Source organism: Callithrix jacchus, chromosome 3, assembly GCF_049354715.1.
Source record: "Callithrix jacchus isolate 240 chromosome 3, calJac240_pri, whole genome shotgun sequence".
Taxonomy (NCBI): domain Eukaryota; kingdom Metazoa; phylum Chordata; class Mammalia; order Primates; family Cebidae; genus Callithrix; species Callithrix jacchus.
The window spans coordinates 76,769,011-76,789,668 of NC_133504.1; the positions used below are offsets into that span (position 1 = coordinate 76,769,011).

The 20,658-nt window shown below is 37.0% G+C and overlaps 1 long non-coding RNA gene across 3 annotated transcripts in view; it reads right to left on the bottom strand.

Moving 5' to 3' along the window:
* LOC144581935 (uncharacterized) overlaps window positions 1–20,658 on the bottom strand; it is a 122,681-nt gene that overhangs the window by 62,813 nt on the left and 39,210 nt on the right. For 2 of the 3 annotated variants that reach the window (XR_013533410.1, XR_013533408.1), the window contains exons 5-6: window positions 11,948–12,032; window positions 6,319–6,383 (exon numbers count right to left, since the gene is read on the bottom strand). This is a non-coding gene — a long non-coding RNA (uncharacterized LOC144581935). The remainder of the gene's footprint in view (window positions 1–6,318; window positions 6,384–11,947; window positions 12,033–20,658) is intronic. The other variant, XR_013533409.1, reaches the window with a different exon arrangement.

Genomic DNA, 20,658 nt, shown 5'->3' on the forward strand with positions numbered 1-20,658 from the left:
TTTGTTTGTCACACTGCGCTAACCCAAACGCTGTGTCCCTAGGATTTCCTGGGCTGGCTCACTGTCCACGTCCCATTCAGTCTCAAGTTCAGCCCTCTCAGGTCTCAGTTTGCCGGTTCAACAAGGCACCCGTAACAGTGCGCTTTTGTATGGAGCGCTGTGGAGCACCTCTGCACTCCGGCGCGGGCTGGAGCCGACCGGCTGCCGGCTACACCAGCCAAGACCTCTGCCTGGCGTCCCGCGTCTCTTTTATACCTGGGAATTTCCCCGTTCTGTGGGCAACTACGATCCGTCTGGAAATGCGTCCCCGACTCACCCTCTCCACAAATCCAGTGAGAGCTTCAATTCTGGGTTGTTCTCACAGCGCCATCTTGAGTCCTCCCCTTTATTTTACTTTTAAAGTAATATTTTTAAATTACTTAACAAGAAATTTACATTTTCTTTCACGTAATCAATATTCTTTAGCTGACATTTGATAAGCTAGGGAAATGAGCAAGATCTATTTGCTTAGATTCTTCTCTGTGTCTCTGTATCTTCAGAGATAAGAACATTCCTTTCCTCTGGGTACAGGGAAGACCTCTCTGGAATGGTATCTTATGACCCATTCTGGAGAGAAGGCCACCTAGCTTTTATGGCTCACTTCATGGGAGAAAGGGTGAAGATAATTCTTTCCAGTGTTGATGGCCTATTTCTGCTGTTTCCTCAAATACCAAGGTGTGGGTAGCCTAAAGCCCATCATAGGTAAAGAAATGCATGATGAAAAACGGAGACAGTTAAGGAGAATTCAGTGGAATAAGAGCACTTACATGTTGAACTATAGCACTCAGGCACGTAACAAAATGAGGCTCTGAGAGATGACTTGAAGTCCCTTCATCTTCTTGCTCCTAGGACACTGTTAGTGACTACAGGAAGATATTCTGCTATGTCACATTATTGATATATATCAATTTACTCCCTTCAGGGATAACTTGGACAATAATTTGGGTAATGTCTCAACCCATAGGGTGCTTTTGAAATGGATGACTCTCATAAAGGAAAGTAGAAAGAATAATGGCCTGGCGTGACTTGCAAGACGTTCAGGAACTCTCAGTCAGGTCATAACAGCAAAAAGAACATTAAAAAGTGAGAACTGTTGCTCTATTGCCAGGATGACTTTACCCTGTTCTGAGACATCCACAGCATTCTGGTTGAGTTCAAGCTTTCCTACATTACCATGGAAAAAGAAGAGGGGAAGTGACATCAAGGAAAATAGAGGCAAAGTGACCTTAAGTTTCCCTTGGCACTTGATCCATTTTGTAAGCAAGGTTGGAGTAGGAAAATATATCTATTCATCTCTTCTTTCTCCTTGTTCTTTCCCCCATTAACTGACAGTTTTGAAGTCCACACTCAAAGCACATTGGACACCCCTGCCAAATGATCCATTAAAACTAGTTTTGCTGTCATCATGCAATTTTTCCTGTTTTTATACTTTTGTTCTGTCACCTTTATATTTTTAACTTTATAAGTAATAGATAAGAACAGCACAAAGATGGTTTAGAGGCAAATAGCTGAATAGACATGTGCCTATTTGATTAAAAAACACACCATTCCAGTGGAAGACACATACAATTTCTTGAGCTATTCCCCATGGACTCAGGGCAATGAAAAGCAGTCATTAACACTATGCAGCCTATAAGCTTGCTTTTCAAGTTCAGTTCCTTTGAGGTTTATTAACCATCCCAAAGTTGTTGTGGAGGGATATATTTTGGAAGTATTTCTTTCTGTCAGTATGCAGTGACTCTGTACTTCATCTGTCATCAAAAGAAATGTGTTTTGGGGTCAATTTTGTGTGACATTTTTTATCATATGAACAAGAGAACTGCGAAAGTATGAAGTAATTTCTTTTACGTAAAGTACATGCTTGACCTATTTTATAATATACTGTCAGTTATGAGAACACTTAGAAAACACTTGTCCATCTTTGCATCAATATTACTCCCTGCCAGTTAAATTGAACATGGCTTCTTACTAATTATAATCATCCTATGTAGCTATTTGTCATCATCTTTCAAATACAATTTAATAAATAATGAGGTAATCCAATACAACACTTCATATTGAATATGACTCAAATATCATGGACCAATTAGGTAACTTCAGTTCTACAACAGACACACTTCTTTGATTACAGAAAAATTCAATACAAAACATAAACTTTGTTTCCTGTTCAATAGCATTATAAAAACATTTAAGACTGTTAAAACTCTTTCAGGAGTTCGTAATGAATTTACTGTATTGTTTTACTGCCAAATTTGGGGAGTTAACTGATAGACCATAGTTTCTAGATCAGAACCTAATTTATAGGGTTTTCCAAAAGGACAATCCCAACATTGGGGAAAATAAACCAAGACTTCTAAAACACACTGGAGCCACTCAATCACTTGTTAAACTGTTCTACACAGTGAATAAATTCTGTCACTTTCAAGGTCACATGGGCTCTTTTACTGAGTGCTATCCCCTTGCCTGCACCTGCACTTCTGTTGTGCTTGGATGATGAAGCAGACAGCTCTAACTCAAATCATGGAGAGCAACTTGGAGTTCTCTTGTTTTCTTTTCTACTCAGCTTTTTTTTGGCATCAATGACCCAGATGTAGGCTAATGCCAAGCTTATATACTTTAATAATACTTAGTACAACTGAAAAATAACCCACCTTGGCTTGATTCTTATAGACCTATTTAGAGTCTGGATGATCTCTGATTATTGCTCATTATTATCCTCAAAGTTGTTCATTGGGGGACTGTTATAGCCTCTGTTACAGCACTAGCTTTCAAATCTAGTTTTTAAAATGCTATCCTTTCATCCATGCATTCATCATACACTTGTTGGGCACTTCTATGTTTAAGCCATTGCATGTTAGTTGTTATGGATTTTATCATAATGTAGAAGATCACTAAGGCAGTATGATTCTTAGTTCCCAAATTCAGGTAAGCAAAATAAAAAATTGTATTTTTCTATTTTCTTTAAGGTCAAGCTGGGAGATAATTCAGTGTCGGTCTTCACTAGGCTCCCCTGAGCAAAGCTATACAAAGGCCCTAGAGTTTCATATAAGTCCAAACATATCAGTCCTATGGGTCACTGCTGGTTCATTTTTGTATACTACTTACTGATGAGACACAGGGTTGTAGTCAGCAGGATCAGGATGGGTCATTCTAATCCTGCTGTGCCACCCTTGGCATGGATGTTTTTTTCAGTCAAATTCTAGTGGCTCAGACTGGCCTCTCTCAGTGTACTATATAGCCATTCCTTCCAAGGGCTCCTTAGAGAGCAAAGTGTAGTTCCCCTGTGCCCCATAGACCACCTTTCCCTTCCTAGTCTAAAAGGATCACTTTCTCTCCTGTCCATTTTTCCAGGATACTGTTTACTGGCTTAAGCTTTAGGAAAATGAAGCTACAAAAGGAAGCATCAAGCAGACAAGTTGTGATTTTTGACTTGTAACATGAATCATAATCCCAAAAGGAAGGTAAAAAGATGCCAGAATTCCCAGAAAATGCTCTGACTTTTTGCTGATAAGACTATTTCTTAATCTCTATGACCAGGCAAATGTCTTGCACTCAGCTGGCCTAAGCATGAGTTGGCTTCCCTGTGGCAAAGGGAACTCACTGATTGATCAATCAGGATTCACTCTTGGAGTCTGGAGTTGAGTTAATCCAAACCAAATAGCTACTATAGGGAATAAGAAGTTGAGGAGAGAGACTTAATGCATTTCATTAAATAGCTTAACAGACTATTTTCATCCCAGAACCTCATAGTATTTTCTGGTACTCTGTATACAGGGTATTTAAATACAATTTCAACTTCAGTAGCTGTCCTAAAGAAGGTGCTAAATGTAGCGCAAGCATCAGCAAACCAAGAAAGTAATATTCTGTTACTAACCACTCCATTACTAACCAGGCACATTTTATTTATTTTCTGTTCACTGGGGACCTAGTATATACCAAGTTTTGTGTTGGACACAGACAAAACAGTGCCTGACCTCAAAAAACTCAAGGTTGTATTCTCCTCATTGCTAGCCTCACATTAATCATATCTATTGAAAATATTTCCTGCCTATCTCTTGAAATTAAAACAGAAAAGTTAAAGGAGTGGGAAATGTAAAGATTGGGAAGGTATTTAAAGGTTTGCATGGACAGGTGCAGTAGCATGTACCTGTAGTCCCATCTGCTTGGGAGGTAAGCAGAAGAATTGCTTGAGGCCAGGAGTTCAAGGCTGCAGTATGCTGTAATAGTGCCAGTGAATATAGCTATGCACTTTAACCTGGGCAACACAGAAAGATCCTGTCTCAATAATAATACTACTAATAATAATGATAAATAAAAGTTTGCATGAACATCCCTATCATAATTTCTGGCACATAGGTTCTCAAATTCCTTTCTCTTCACCTCTTAAAAACCTAGCACAATTAAAACGGCTCTCACCACTTCTTGAAAAATTCAAATGGTCCTTTCTCAGTCCTCATCTTTGAGTTTTCCTAGGTATTTAGTTCTCTGGACTTCCCAGAACATCTTAAAATTTCTTTCCTCAGCCTAACTCCTCGTTCTCTCCTCTGTTTAAGTTTCTTCTTTGTTTTGTTGAGTCTCACTCTTACATCCCCTTACTGACACTGCCTCCTCTTGCCTTATGTGGTTTCATCCCCAACCCCAATTTTGTACCCAGTTGTGTCTGAGCACATCTGTACATCTGTTCATCCTTTCATAAACTCCCAACTTTGAGGACCTTACCTAGTTGCAGAATTTTGACCATCATCTCTTAGGATAATTCCTAAATAAACATTAAATTCCTTGTCTTTTGCCTGTATTTCAGGTCCTCATTTCCTAAGTTTCAACAGAATATTTCTCCTGACAATGGTTTTTTTTTTTTTTTTTTTTTTTTTGAGACAGAGTCTTGTTCTGTCACCAGGCACCAGACTGGAGTGCAGTGGTGTGATCTTGGTTCACTGCAACCTCCGCCTCCCAGGTTCAAGCAATTCTCCTGCCTCAGCCACCCAAGTAGCTGGGACTACAGGTGCACACTACCACACCCAGCTAATTTTTGTATTTTAGTAGAGATGGGGTTTTACTATATTGGCCCAGATGGTCTCGATCGCTTAACCTCGTGATCTGCCCTCCTCAGCCTCCCAAAGTGCTGGGATTACAGGTGTGAGCGACCAAGCCAGGTGACAGTTTTTAATATCATCTGAATACACTATAGCTTAAGATCTGGCTCTAATTCTTACCACTTGATAACTCTGAATAAATCATTTCACTGTCTAGGTCTCAGTATCTCTCTATAATCAAATAAGGAAATTGGATTTAAAGATCATTCTAGATGATCTCAAAAGTTTGATGCAGGTCCAAAGACTCCATGCTAATTCATTTCCAAATCTGAATTTCTCTCCCTCTCCCTCAAAATAACTTATCCTTAGCCTACTCTTTAGTTTCTGTTCCACTTTATGTTTGAACTCTTGTCTTTTATATTGTCTTTCACCAATTTTTTTCTCTTCAGCATTTATCTTTCATTTTGACTCTCCTCTGCCACTTCAATTCTACTCTAATTTAGGTTTTTTCTCCAAGCCCGAACTTTCCATATAATTCTCTTAAAACAATGTTTTTATTTCCAGGCAATTCTCTGTGCAAAAATCCACAAGGCTTGTATTGTCTATGTTAACTTTCCTCAAAGTACACCAAATCAGACAAAGTATGTGTATACCCCGTATAAGAGGCATGAAAGCCTAGCCCAAGGAACTCTCTGCAAATGCAAACATTTCTGCTCTTATTTTGTTTTAAAACAAAATTCATTTAAAAAAGTGTTTAAGAATGAAATTTCCAGTTTACTTCACAATATACCCATATAATTACCACAATGTAAGGACAGTGTTTGGGGCAGGGTACTAAAGTGGTTGAGTGTTCAGGCTCTGCAGACAGACTAGCATTTGAATCTCACTCCACTCATCATCAGCTGGGTGACCTTGAATAGAAAATAGTTTCTTTGTTCCTTGATTTTCTTTGTCTACTGAATGGGGATAATAATACCCATAGTTGACACTTTAACAGCATGCAGCTTAGGGGCATTAACTCTCCCATGCAGTCAAAAATCCACATATAACTTTCCCCAAACTTTACTCCTAATAGCCTATTGTTGATCTGAATGCTTATCAATAACATAAATAGTTAAATTAATACATATTTTGTATGGTATATATATAATATACTGCTATACATATATATACTGTATTCTTACAACAAAGTAAGCTAGGGTAATAAAATGTTAAGAAAATCATAAGAAAAAGAAAATATACTTACTATTCATTAAGTGGAAGTAGATCATTATAAAACGTGTTATCCTCATTGTTTTCCCATTGAGTAGTCTGGAGAGGAGAAGTAAGAGGAGGTGTTGGTCTTGCTTTCTCAAAAATGGCAGAGACAGTTGAGGTGAAGGAGGTAGAAGGCAAGGCAGGAGAGTCAGGCACACTTCATGTAACTTTTATTGAAAAAAATCTGCCTCTAAGTGTACAAGTGACATTCAAATCCATGTTGTTCAAGAGTCAACTGTATAATGTAATATTCTTATGAGATTAAGCCATGAATGTAAGGAGCTCAACATAGCTTCTGGCCCATGGTAGGTGTCTCATTATATGTTTTCGGCTCCACACTCAACCACTTGGGGTTAAATCCTGGTTCCAGCCCTTAGTAGCTATGTGATCTTGGTCAAGTCACTTGATGTTTCTGAATGTCCTCATCTGGAGATGAAGAAAGTGCTTTTCTCCTAGGGATACCTTGAGGGGTAAATGAACTAATCTGAGGTGGATTTACCATGAAACTAATAAAGCTTGAATTTCAGAACCTCTCACTTCTATAGGCTTCTTCCAAGACCTTGGGAGGTGGGTGGCGGGGGTTGGCATAAATCTATTTATATGGTTATATGCTTTCTATAAAATTTTTAAAAATAGAATGTTTTATCTACATTGTTTCTGTGGATAAGACTGACTGTTCTAATCCAACATACCCTCCATTACTATTCCCTCTGATTGGCTGAAGTTGGAATGATCCATGGCATTTTTGAGATGCAGTAAAAGAAGGTAAGTTGGGGATTCATTTAGCCTATGATTATAAGGAAAGTTTTACTGGCTTACACTACTTCCTATATGGTTAAGTCATCACCAGCTATTCCTAATGTAGAAATAATTTCGGGAATACAGCTACCTCCACCTCTACCATAATGAAACATTGCAGGGCCAGCAGTTGTAATGTGAGAATGTTCTACAGTGCCCAGCAGTGAAGTAGGTGGATAACGATGGAGGAACCAGGTTTGAAATTCACACAACCAGAACCCAATCTATAGATATTATGCATTACTCCATAATGTATAATATAGAATTAAATATATTATGTAACATATATCATATTTTTTTTCTTTTTCATGCATACATCATATTTGATCAAGCTCTAATATGTCATTGTAACTGCATCTTGGAAAGACATTTTGGAATATTTCAATAAAAAAAGTGAAAATTCATAAACTAATCTGTTCATATGTAAAAGGGATATTTCTTTTGTTTTCTTTACACTTATTTATACAAAGTAATTAAAATTTTACCCACAAATTGATGAAATATGAAACTAAATTATTGATGAGTAAGGAGATCAAAATAAATTTTTCTGAAGTTTAGAAACAAGTGGTAATTAAAAAATACATAATATTTTTTCAAAACCAGTAATTAAAAGAAAGAGATAAGGTTTGAATATTAGGATAAATAGGCTCTTGGATTATTTGGTAATCATATTAATGAAGAAAAGTAAATCATATACACTCGGGAAAAGGATTTATATTTCTTGGTGATTGAGTGTTAAATAGTGAGAGTGACAAAGGCAACATAAAATGCTAATAAACACCACTACATCCCAGGATACCTATAACAAACTGGCTATCAGTCAATTTAATACATATGATCACTCCCTGCATGCACGTGCACACACACGCACACACACACACACACAAATTTCAAATGCCTTAATGTGAAATTGATAATTTTTTTTAAGCAGGGCTTTCTTCAAACTTGACAAAAAATTCCAAATATTTATATGACATACCAATAATTATATGTAAAGCTAAAATTACTTTTCTAAACTGTCAGTTAAGTATTAAATAAAATTTAGTTTGTCATTGTTCTGGACTAAGACCCTGCACTAGGTCCAGCAGACCAGACTAAACCAGAATGGAGTCACGTGGGCTTGGTGCTACAGAATCAAACCGAACTTTAAAAGTAGCTAGTTTAGAAAAAAAAATAGGAGATTTGCAAAAACCAATAGAAAGGGCCCTTGCCTACTTAAGCTGGCATGATTAGGAAGTCCCCTCTGCTTTAATCCTTACTAAGAAACTAACCTGAAGTAACCTAATGTTAACCAACCCACTTTTTTGTACTATGCTACTGACTTGTTCCTGCTCAAGCTACTTTATGAGTTCGACTGTTCTGCCAGCTCAGAGGAGTGCCTTTCTGATTCATAGATTGGATTCTGCCTGAATCATGAATCACTAATCAAAGCCAATTAGATCATTAAGTTAAAAATTTGTTAAAATATTTGTTTTTTGACATAATAAAAACAAGTTTCTAGCAATTGTGCTACGGAAAGCTCTAAATTATCTTTCTTTTGTCTCTGTGGAAAACAGTATCACTAAATCTTTGTCATTGTAAACAGCAATCAAAAAGAGTACAGCCAAAAAGTAAGGCAATAAGATTACTACATAAGTGTATCCAAAATATTGCATGTTCTTTCTGGATTTTGGGATGTTTGTAGTTTCGTTGGTTTTTTTAAAATCTGTTTTGAGATACAATTTATATATATACGTATAATGCACATATCTTTTTTTCAGCTATTTACAATTTAAAATATTTATTTCTTTTGTCATTCTAAATAAATTTTCACTTTCAAACTTAACATTGTATTTGTAAGTTTGTGTTCTTTTTCCTGAAGGTACTTCCTTCCCCCACCTCAACTAGATAACCGGCACCCCACAGAACCTGGTCCCACTCGTGGTGGTCTGTGGAAGGTGCCGGGCACATAGGAAGAACTCAATCAATATTTGCTGTGATGGCTGTCCTTCATGTTTTAAATTTCTTAGCATTGGGTGAAATTATGCACTCAAAGGTAGAGATGTTCAGGTTTAAGAGTGAAAAAATCGAATTCAAATTCCTTTGTTCAACATTCAATGCTTTCATGTTTCTGGTTCCAAACTCCCTTATATGCAAACATCTGCTCTTGTCCTCAAAGTGTATCCTTGATTCTAGTCTGCCTATTCTTTGTTTATTTCTGACACTTTGCCTTTGCTATGATTTAGGAAAACCTCAATTGGCATGGAAATATATTCTACACATACACACACACACACACACACACATTTCAGTGAAAAAAAAGCACTCAATAAACCTCAACTCAAGCATATTCTCAACTTTGTAAAATAGGAAAATTATGTACAGCAAATATACATATACATAAATGTTCATGATTATCTCTGAATGGTGTGTGGCTTTTAAAAAATTCTTCACATATTTCAAGTATTCTACAATAAACATGTTCAGAAAACAACGTTGAAAAATTTAGTAGTTCAGGTTCATATTTTGTGTAGTTATTTTTAAAGAAGAGAAAGTGCCTTGAATAAAACGTGCCCTTATGCAGACTTTTCAATGGACCATTCTTATGAATGTGATCTTCTAATTGGAGCTTAAAGACAGGAACCTGGCATTCCTGTGATCTACTCTGAGAAAAGTATTAACTTATTCAGTAGTCTTAAGCTCTTCACTTAACCTTTTAGCTTATCCTTTGTAAAGAGAGGATAATAGCCATTATGCAGAACTACAATGGCAAATTAGCTTAGGTTTGTAACAGGCTTTAAAAATGAATCCCTGCCTTAAATACCTTTGTAATTTGGGATATTACTTAAGGAAACAATGAGAAAGGTAATTTATTATCCTATGTGTCTATGTTTCACATGGGTAAGGGAAAACAGAACTTTAATAATGTATATGGTAAAGGCTTGGAATGGAGGCGAAATAGCTTGGAGAGCAGGCATGATTGAAAGTAAAAGTCAGGGGTAAACAGCGGAGCGTGTGTCATTTTCCCACTACCCATGCAGTTGGTTCCTATAAAAAGTATATTTATTTATTTATTTTTGAGGTTGATTGAGGGTCAAGGAGCCTAGGATGAGAGGAAAGATAATATTCCATGCAATGTTATTTAAAGTATAAACAGGATGGGAGAAAACACACTAGAAAATTAAGAAATAATTTTAATCAAAGCTACTTCCATGTAAAGTAGCAAACTAACAGCATAATGTCACTTTAATAAGTATCTTTCTGGTGATCAAAAAAATTTTCCTGATCTAACCCAACCTAAATTTAACTTAGTTGGGTGTGATGATACTCTTATAATTTCTGAGACCTAAGAAAATAATGGACTAAACTGATACTGATTAAAGTCAAATGGTTTTGAAATAAATTCTAAAGCAAATGTTACCAACTTTTATCTTTATAAATCATTTGTTTATAACAAACCAAAATATATTAGAGGAAAAAATGTGTTTTAAAATCATCAGAAGTGTAGGCAAAGAAAACAGTATTATAGAATGGGGGTGGTGGTGAGGGGGTAGCATTTTCCCTAAGGGTGGTAAGGCCTTAAATACTGACAAAAGGCTCATTTGATTGTTGAAGAAAGTAGATTATGTCTTTGATTTCTTTTGAGAACCACCAAGTTCAAAATCAGTAGTGAACATGTGGTTTGCGTTGAGTTCATGTCAGTGCAATTAGTTCCAGGCCTTATATCCCCAACTGTCCTGTTCCTGTCAACACCAGACTGTGAAGGAAAAAAGGGAGTCGAGAAGCTCAACCTTTCAGAAGCAGAATGTAGTGCACAGGACATTATATGACCTTGCCCATGCCCTGCAGTGATACCATGTCCTCGTTTTAATCCTTATCCTTCCTAACGTCACAAAGGGACTCCCCTAATGCTGGGCAATTGCTGTGAAAGTACAAGAACTGTCAAAGGCAATTTTAATAAAGTGGGGTGTCACCTTCCAGACTCACACCCTGAGACTTAGCCAAAAACTAGTCCAGTAGTTTCACATACTCTCACCTGCACCCAAGGAAACTTGCCCTTTATAAAGGCTTAGCAAAGGTTTGCCACGCAACTTCTGGCTCCAATTTTGTTCTTTTGAATGTTCACCTAAATCTTCCAGGAGTTCCTTCCAGGTTTGCAATTTTCTTGACCCTACTTTACTTGCTTGGCGATTTTAGTAAACAATGAGTGAAAACAACTCAGTGTTAAGAAACGGTATTCACATATTTGCTGAATATATTATTTACAGAGCTCCTTTGGATTATGTCAGGAAAGAACCGACAGCTTTTCCACAAATCATGGACCTGTTGCTTTTGTTGTGTTGTGAAAGAAATGTACATATCTGAGAATCTTTGCCTTTGTTTCAAGAATATGAATCAAATACTCCTTGTCAGATTTTTTTTCTTTCTTTTCTTCTTTCTTTTCTTCTTTCTTTTTTTCTTTCTTTCTCTTTTCTTTCTTTCTTTCTTCTTTTCTTTCTCTTTCTTTCTTTCTTTCTTTCTTTCTTTCTTTCTTTCTTTCTTTCTTTCTTTCTTTCTTTCTTTCTTTCTTTCCTTCTTTCTTCTTTATTTCTTTTTTTAACAGAGTCTTGCTCTGTTACTTAGCGGGAATGGACTGGTGCAATCTCAGCTCACTGCAACCTCTGTCTCCTGGATTAAAGTGATTCTCCTGCGTCAAACTCCCTAGTAGCTGGAATTACAGTTGCCTGCCACCGTGCCTGGCTAATTTTTTTTTGTTTTGTTTTGGATTTTTAGTAGAGATGGGGTTTCCACCATATTGGACAGGCTAGTCTTGAGCTCCTGACCTCAGGTGATCCACTCACCTTGGCCTCCCAAAATGCTGGGATTACAGGTATGAGCCACTGCACCTGGGGGCCCCAGATTTTCTTGTCAGCATTGTCCCAGACACTAAAATAAATAGAAAGCATAAGTGAGGGAGAAAAGTTTGATTTCAAGACTTCTTATAGTTTGGTTATTGAACCCCTTGTCTCTGAAGTATAGTTTTCTTGGCCAGCAAGTCAATTCTATAGTGAATATTAATAAGAGTGAAAAGATAAGGTTAACATAGTTTGTCCTTTATACTAAGGATCTTGACCTTTTGAGATTTCTGTCTTGCTCTGAGTATTTTTTATGTGCTTTTCATAAGCAAATTAATTTGAATAGCAAGTTAAAACTGAATTCAACTCTGTAAACTCACCTTTTTTCCTGATCATTTACTCCAAGCAAATATACTACCTAAAAAGTTGGTTGGAAAGTTAAAGAATGTAACGGTTATTAACTGAATAAAACCCAGGCAACATTAGGAGCTTTCAGCTTAACACAGCTCTCTGTTTAAGAGAAGAAAGCTTGCTTTCCACAGGTTAAAGACACAGTCATTAGACCATTCTTACTTTTTAGATTCCCTTAATGTTACTATCACATCTTCATAAATGTGATAAAAGAAAAACTTCAGCTGAATTAAATTTAAAGGAGTTTAATTGAGTAATGAACAATTTGTGAACTGGGCAGCCCCCAGAATCTCAATGGATTCAGAGACTCCAGCAAAGCCACGTGGTGGAAGATTTACAGAAAAAAAAGGTGGCGGGGAATGATGTATAGAAATTGTCAGTAAAGTATGGAAACAGTTGGATTGGTTACTGTTGGTGTTTGCCTTATTTGAATAAGGCAATAAGGTTGGTGTTTGCCTTATTTGAACACTTAGCAGTCTATGAGTGGCTGAAGTATGGCTGCTAGGATTGGCCAAGACTTAGTTACTCCTAAGTTAGGTTTTCAGTTTTGTCTGACCATTAAGCTAGGTTACAGTTCATACCCAAGGACTCAAATATAGACGTATGGAATCCCTTTCAGGCCATATTTAGTTTGCTTTAAGAAATGTTGTCTATAGGCAACAGATTCTGAAAGGGCAAGACAGTTGAGATTTTATGGCTTCTCATTTAATTAAGTCTCAAGAAACATCTTTTAGCCAAACATTAAGTACTGTGTCTTATCTACCCTGAGCACACTTGTGAAAATGTTGACCACACTGTGCGAGAGGGTATACTTCTTATATTTGTCCTCTGCAAAAGAAGGGTTGGCATGTCCTCATCATAATTTTATCCACACCTACGGAAAGCTGAACTTTCCATGGGAAAATTGCATATTGTTTTATATTTTTCTTTATTTGAATTTACCTTTGTGTGTTATTTATACTTGTCTGTATTTCCATTGAGTTCCATAATCACACTCCTCTCCTCTTCCATGGGGAAGTTGTAATGGACCAACCATGAGTAAAGTAATAGCTTGCTAACTTTTTGAGGTTTCCATATTATTACCCTGCCCATGATTAAAGTCTTCAAGATTTTTCTCAAGTGAACAATATGAATCATTTCTGAATAAAATAAAATACGATCATAATCATTTATTGTTCATGGAAATACAAATCTTGACCATCTGAGACAGGAGAGGTAGTCAAGGAAGTAACCTTGTCTTCGGGATTCAGCAACCATGGTGCCCATAGAGCCAACAGAATAAGCATCAGCATTCACTTTGTAATTGAGCTCATTCAAACAAAGTTATCTTCACTAGGTACTTTCCTGTTTAGAGAGGATGTGTACTTTGATTTTACCTGCCCTCCAACTGATCCTTTGCTCATTAGAATAGTAAAAAATCACACCCCTGGGTGGAGATTTAAGATGCTAATGAGACATGCAACATATGAACAAGTGTGTATAGTTACTGCACATGTGCACCCAGAGGATCACACAGAACATGCTTAGTAGTAACACCTCTTCCCACTTCCTTATGAATAATAATCATATAAGACTCCCATAAAGACAGGCTCCCTGGTGCCTTTCTGCTGTTTCATCCTGAGGAGTACTCTGCCTTGAACTCTCTCTCTCTCAGGGTCTATGTCTATTCTGCACTTAACTTTCAAAATATTCTTTTTCTTTTGCAATAAATGACACATGTTGCATCTCCTTTGCTGTGTGTCTCTTGTTTAAATTCTTTTAAACTAAGAAAACAAGAGCCAAGATCTTACAATAGACATCAGTACATCGATAATCCACCACTGATTTGCCTCATAGGTATGTCTTTATGAGATGATATTTTAGTAAATAAGAATAACACTTATTGAACAGTTGCTATATGCTAATATATCTATGTTTTATATTTGTCATCTCATTTACTCTCCACAGCAGCCTCAATATTGTAAAATTTAGGTTCAATATTTAAGCCTTCCACTAGCTAACCAGGGTTTGCAATGAAGTAAGATAATACAGAAACCTCAAGCAATTAGCAAGCTAATTTAGACAAAACACCTATTTTATACTTAAGTGAGTTACGCAGTTCTAGCTAAAATAAATCATTTTTTGTATAGGTGTACTTGAACACTGTTGTGGGTGTTTGCAGACTCCAAGTAATTACTCTGGTTCAATTTTTTTGTATAGGGATCATTTTTCTAAGTGATCTAAAGTTCTTTGTGTTTGTAAAAATAAATGAGAAAGGCTATGTGGGAATTTAACCAGTGTTTTGCTAATAAGCACTCAATAATAGCTTCTATTGTTTTGTCTCGTATTCATTCATTCATTCACTCAGTAGTGTTTATTGAGTGCTTTCTATGAGTCAAGTGGTGGGAGATTAAAAAGTGAGCAAAGCAGACAGAAATACCTGTACAGTGTTGAATAATGTGAGACGATTTTGCAAGATAAGACCAGACTAGAGCCAATTTTTACAATAATAGCAACTTCCAACTAATGCTTCTTGTTTTTATTCCTTATTATTATGTTTCTCTTGGATGCTGTAAGTGTTGTTAGATGTTTGTAATTTTAGCCAGCTTGACAGTTCTTTTAAAACTTTTACTGTTTTTTACATATTTAGCTGTATTTATGGAGTACGTACTATAACTTAGCTATTCCTCTAAAAGAGTAATTGAGAGGCATTTAGCACTGAACAGCATTAAAGTTTGCATTAATACTTTTTAAATACAGGAAGATTATTCTTAGACACATAATTCAGGTAGAGCAAGGAGGAAATATCCAAGATATTAATACCAATTGTTACCAAACGAAGTCAGAAATGGTGATAGCTTTTTGGTCAAGTGTGGCAGTTTACACCTGTAATCCCAGCACTTTGGGAGGAGGATCGCCTCAGGTCAGGAGTTCGAGACTAGCCTGGCCAACATGGCAAAACCCCATCTCTACTAAAAATGTAAAAATTAGCCAGGCATGGTGGCGGGCGCCTGTAATTCCAGCTACTCAGGATGCTGAGGCAGGAGAATTGCTTGAACCCTGGAGGTGGAGGTTGCGGAGAGTCAAGATCACTCACTGCACTACAGCATGGGTGACAGAGTGAGACTCTGTTTAAAAAAAAAAAAAAAGAAAAGGTGACAGCTTTTTACACACATCACCTGTCATGGGTAGGAGAGCAGTCGTACATTAGATATTTGACCATCCAAGAATTGGTAGGAGTCAAGAGAGGAGCTCCTGGTGTGTTTGTGATGCTGCCTTGTTTTGAACAATTGAGTAATGCCCCTTGGCATATTGCTTTTATCCTCAAAGTGATAGAGGACAGAACAGGTATCTTACAGACTCAGAAAAGACCCTGAGCCTAAATCTCTTGATTAATGAGTTAGTGGTCTGGGGTGGGGAAAGGGGTGCATTAGATACAGGAATAATTTATGAAGGGTGACTAGGAGTGGAAAGGGTTGGCAGAGTAAAATCTGCTGGGTAAAGGCAGTTAATTGATGGCTGGTGGATGGGCATACTATCTGGCACCTAAACAGACTGTCTCACATAGGTAAAGAATGACAGAAAGATTTGGAAACAAATGAACCCTTCATTTATTTCTATGAGAAATATTTTTCTTTTGGTTTATAATTTTTAGGGTGATAAAAGTATATGTAACATTATATAAAGACATTAAAATGCAATTTAAAGTTTAATGGTTTGAAGAGAAAGTACAATATTCAGCCATGAGAGCAGCTATTGACTAGGTAAGAGAAAAGGAAGTATCAATTCATTTTAAAATAAAATTTCTTGTGTTTTAAAGTTCTGACAAAGATGACATTGGATTTTCAATATATGGAGACATTTGAGGACGTGTAAACATGCTCCAGTAACTTACGCAAGGTAACATGGAAACTCTCTCGGAAGGAGCATAAAAAATATTTGAGACTAAATCTGAACAGAAGTGCAGTATTTTAAGTGATTAAGTGTTCTTTTTCATAGCTTTCTTAAATGTTAATAAATATACATAACATATAAACTAATACTAATAAATCCATCTCTGGTTTTGTAGACAACAGGATGAAATTACTAAAGAACCAAATTCCAAGTTAGTGTGAGCTGTTCCTCAGAGATCTTCTATAATTTTTTTATTTATGGAAGATTGTGCAATATTTATATAAATATAAAAATACGTGTATTCGAAACATTCTTTACCATGAAAATTGATTACCTGAAGTAGAATTACAGTAGTGAAATAAGCTTCTTATCTTAGCAGCTGTTTTAATATTAAAGCCACTTGTGTGTAAAAAAGGAAACATGGGCCAGTGAATCAAGGAAAACTTCAGGGTTTACATTGGAAAAGAGAAATTGAGAGGGTGTACCAGATTGGGGGATTTTGATAAGCAAAGAAAAGAAACAAGTGAAAACTTAATTATGAAAAGATGCATTTTAAGAAAAAAAAAAAGGAATGAAAATTTCAAATGAGTTGTTAAGAAGCAATTATAGGCCAGGCACAATGACTCATGTTTGTAATGCTAGTACTTTGGGAGGCCTAAGTGGGTGAATCACTTGAGGTCAGGAGTTTGAGACTAGTCTGGCCAACATGGCGAAACCCAATCTCTACAAAAATACAAAAAATTAGTAAGGTATGTCTGTAGTTCCAGCTACTGAGAGGCTGAGGCAGAAGAATCACTTGAATCCACGAGTCAGAGTCTGCAGTGAGCCAAGATGGCACCCCTGCACTCCAGCCTGAGTGACAGAGTGAGACTATGTCTCAAAAAATAAAAACAAAAAAAGAAGAAGCAATTATAGAGAGGTTATGTCTCTAACCATATTAATGCATGAATCCTTTAAATATTATTAATATTTGGTATTTATAATTACTGTTTGTAATAGTTTAGTGGAAGAATCATAGATTGAATGAGTACTTATTTGTCCAGTAAAGACTGATAAAACGGATGAGTTCACATTTGCAATTAATTTTCTCCAACATTCTTACACTGGAATATATGGAAGGTATATTTTCCTCAGGTTCTGGGAAGTTTGTTGAATGTCATCAAATGTGGAAGCCATGGACAGTTTTGGAAGGTTTATGCTTTCCAGAAGACATAAACCCAAGTTAGCATACTATGTGGTGAGGGCTATAAATAGACCTCTTGGGGTGGATGTTTATTTTTTTTTTATTTTTTATCACGATTATTATTATTATTTTTTTTTAATTTTTTATTGGATTATAGGTTTTGGGGTACATGAGCAGAGCATGCAAGACAGTTGTGTAGGTACACACATGGCAGTGTGCTTTGCTTTTCTTCTCCCCTTCACCCATATTTGGCATTTCTCCCCAGGCTATCCCTCCCCACCTCCCCCTCCCACTGGCCCTCCCCTTTTCCCCCCAATAGACCCCAGTGTTTAGTACTCCCCTTTCTGTGTCCATGTGTTCTCATTTTTCATCACCCATCTATGAGTGAGAATATGCGGTGTTTCATTTTCTGTTCTTGTGTCAGTTTGCTGAGGATGATGTTCTCCAGATTCATCCATGTCCCTACAAACGACACGAACTCATCATTTCTGATTGCTGCATAATATTCCATGGTGTATATGTGCCACATTTTTCCAATCCAGTCTATTATCAATGGGCATTTGGGTTGATTCCAGGTCTTTGCTATTGTAAACAGTGCTGCAATGAACATTCGTGTACATGTGTCCTTATAGTAGAACGATTTATAGTCTTTTGGATATATACCCAGTAATGGGATTGCTGGGTCAAATGGAATTTCTATTTCTAAGGCCTTGAGGAATCGCCACACTGTCTTCCACAATGGTTGAACTAATTTACACTCCCACCAACAGTGTAAAAGTGTTCCTTTTTCTCCACATCCTCTCCAGCATCTGTTGTCTCCAGATTTTTTAATGATCGCCATTCTAACTGGCGTGAGATGGTATCTCAATGTGGTTTTGATTTGCATCTCTCTGATGACCAGTGACGATGAGCATTTTTTCATATGATTGTTGGCCTCATATATGTCTTCTTTCGTAAAGTATCTGTTCATATCCTTTGCCCACTTTTGAATGGGCTTGTTTGTTTTTTTCCTGTAAATCTGCTTGAGTTCTTTGTAAATTCTGGATATCAGCCCTTTGTCAGATGGGTAGACTGCGAAAATTTTTTCCCATTCTGTTGGTTGCGGATCCACTCTAGTGACTGTTTCTTTTGCCGTGCAGAAGCTGTGGAGTTTGATTAGGTCCCATTTGTCTATTTTGGCTTTTGTTGCCAAAGCTTTTGGTGTTTTGTTCATGAAGTCCTTGCCTACTCCTATGTCCTGGATAGTTTTGCCTAGATTTCCTTCTAGGGTTTTTATGGTGCCAGGTCTTATGTTTAAATCTTTAATCCATCTGGAGTTAATTTCAGTGTAAGGTGTCAGGAAGGGGTCCAGTTTCTGCTTTCTGCACATGGCTAGCCAGTTTTCCCAACACCATTTGTTAAACATGGAATCCTTGCCCCATTGCTTGTTTTTGTCAGGTTTATCAAAGATTGTATAGTTGTATGTATGTTGTGTTGCCTCTGGTGCCTCTGTTTTGTTCCATTGGTCTATATCTCTGTTTTGGTACCAGTACCATGCTGTTTTGATTACTGTAGCCTTGTAGTATAGTTTGAAATCCGGTAGTGTGATGACCCCCGCTGTGTTCTTTTTGCTTAGAATTGACTTGGCTATGCGGGCTCTCTTTTGGTTCCATATGAAGTTCATGGTGGTTTTTTCCAGTTCTGTGAAGAAAGTCAATGGTAGCTTGATGGGGATAGCATTGATTCTGTAAATTACTTTGGGCAGTATAGCCATTTTCACGATATTAATTCTTCCTAACCATGAACATGGAATGTTTCTCCATCTGTTTGTGTCCTCTCTGATTTCGTTGAGCAGTGGTTTGTAGTTCTCCTTGAAGAGGTCCCTTACGTTCCTTGTGAGTTGTATTCCAAGGTATTTTATTCTTTTTGTAGCAATTGCGAATGGCAGTTCGCTCTTGATTTGGCTTTCTTTAAGTCTGTTATTGGTGTAGAAGAATGCTTGTGATTTTTGCACATTGATTTTATATCCTGAGACTTTGCTGAAGTTGTTTATCAGTTTCAGGAGTTTTTGGGCTGAGGCAATGGGGTCTTCTAGGTATACTATCATGTCGTCTGCAAATAGAGACAATTTGGCTTCCACCTTTCCTATTTGAATACCCTTTATTTCTTTTTCTTGCCTGATTGCTCTGGCTAGAAATTCCAGTACTGTATTGAATAGGAGTGGTGAGAGAGGGCATCCTTGTCTAGTGCCAGATTTCAAAGGGAATGCTTCCAGTTTTTGCCCATTCAGTATGATATTGGCTGTTGGTTTCTCATAAATGGCTTTTATTACTTTGAGATACGTTCCATCGATACCGAGTTTATTGAGGGTTTTTAGCATAAAGGGCTGTTGAATTTTGTCAAATGCCTTCTCTGTGTCAATTGAGATAATCATGTGGTTTTTGTTTTTGGTTCTGTTTATGTGGTGAATTACGTTGATAGACTTGCGTATGTTGAACCAGCCTTGCATCCCCGGTATGAATCCTACTTGATCATGATGAATACGTTTTTTGATTTGCTGTTGCAATCGGCTTGCCAATATTTTATTGAAGATTTTTGCATCTATGTTCATCATGGATATTGGCCTGAAGTTTTCTTTTCTCATTGGGTCTCTGCCGGGTTTTGGTATCAGGATGATGTTGGTCTCATAAAATGATTTGGGAAGGATTCCCTCTTTTTGGATTGTTTGAAATAGTTTTAGAAGGAATGGTACCAGCTCCTCCTTGTGTGTCTGGTAGAATTCGGCTGTGAACCCGTCTGGACCTGGGCTTTTTTTGTGAGGTAGGCTCTTAATTGCTGCCTCAACTTCAGACCTTGTTATTGGTCTATTCATAGTTTCAGCTTCCTCCTGGTTTAGGCTTGGGAGGACACAGGAGTCCAGGAATTTATCAATTTCTTCCAGGTTTACTAGTTTATGCGCATAGAGTTGTTTGTAATATTCTCTGATGATGGTTTGAATTTCTGTGGAATCTGTGGTGATTTCCCCTTTATCATTTTTTATTGCATCTATTTGGTTGTTCTCTCTTTTCTTTTTAATCAATCTGGCTAGTGGTCTGTCTACTTTGTTGATCTGTTCAAAAAACCAGCTCTTGGATTTATTGATTGTTTGAAGGGTTTTTCGTGTCTCAATCTCCTTCAGCTCAGCTCTGATCTTAGTAATTTCTTGTCTTCTGCTGGGTTTTGAGTTTTTTTGATCTTGCTCCTCTAGCTCTTTCAATTTTGACGATAGGGT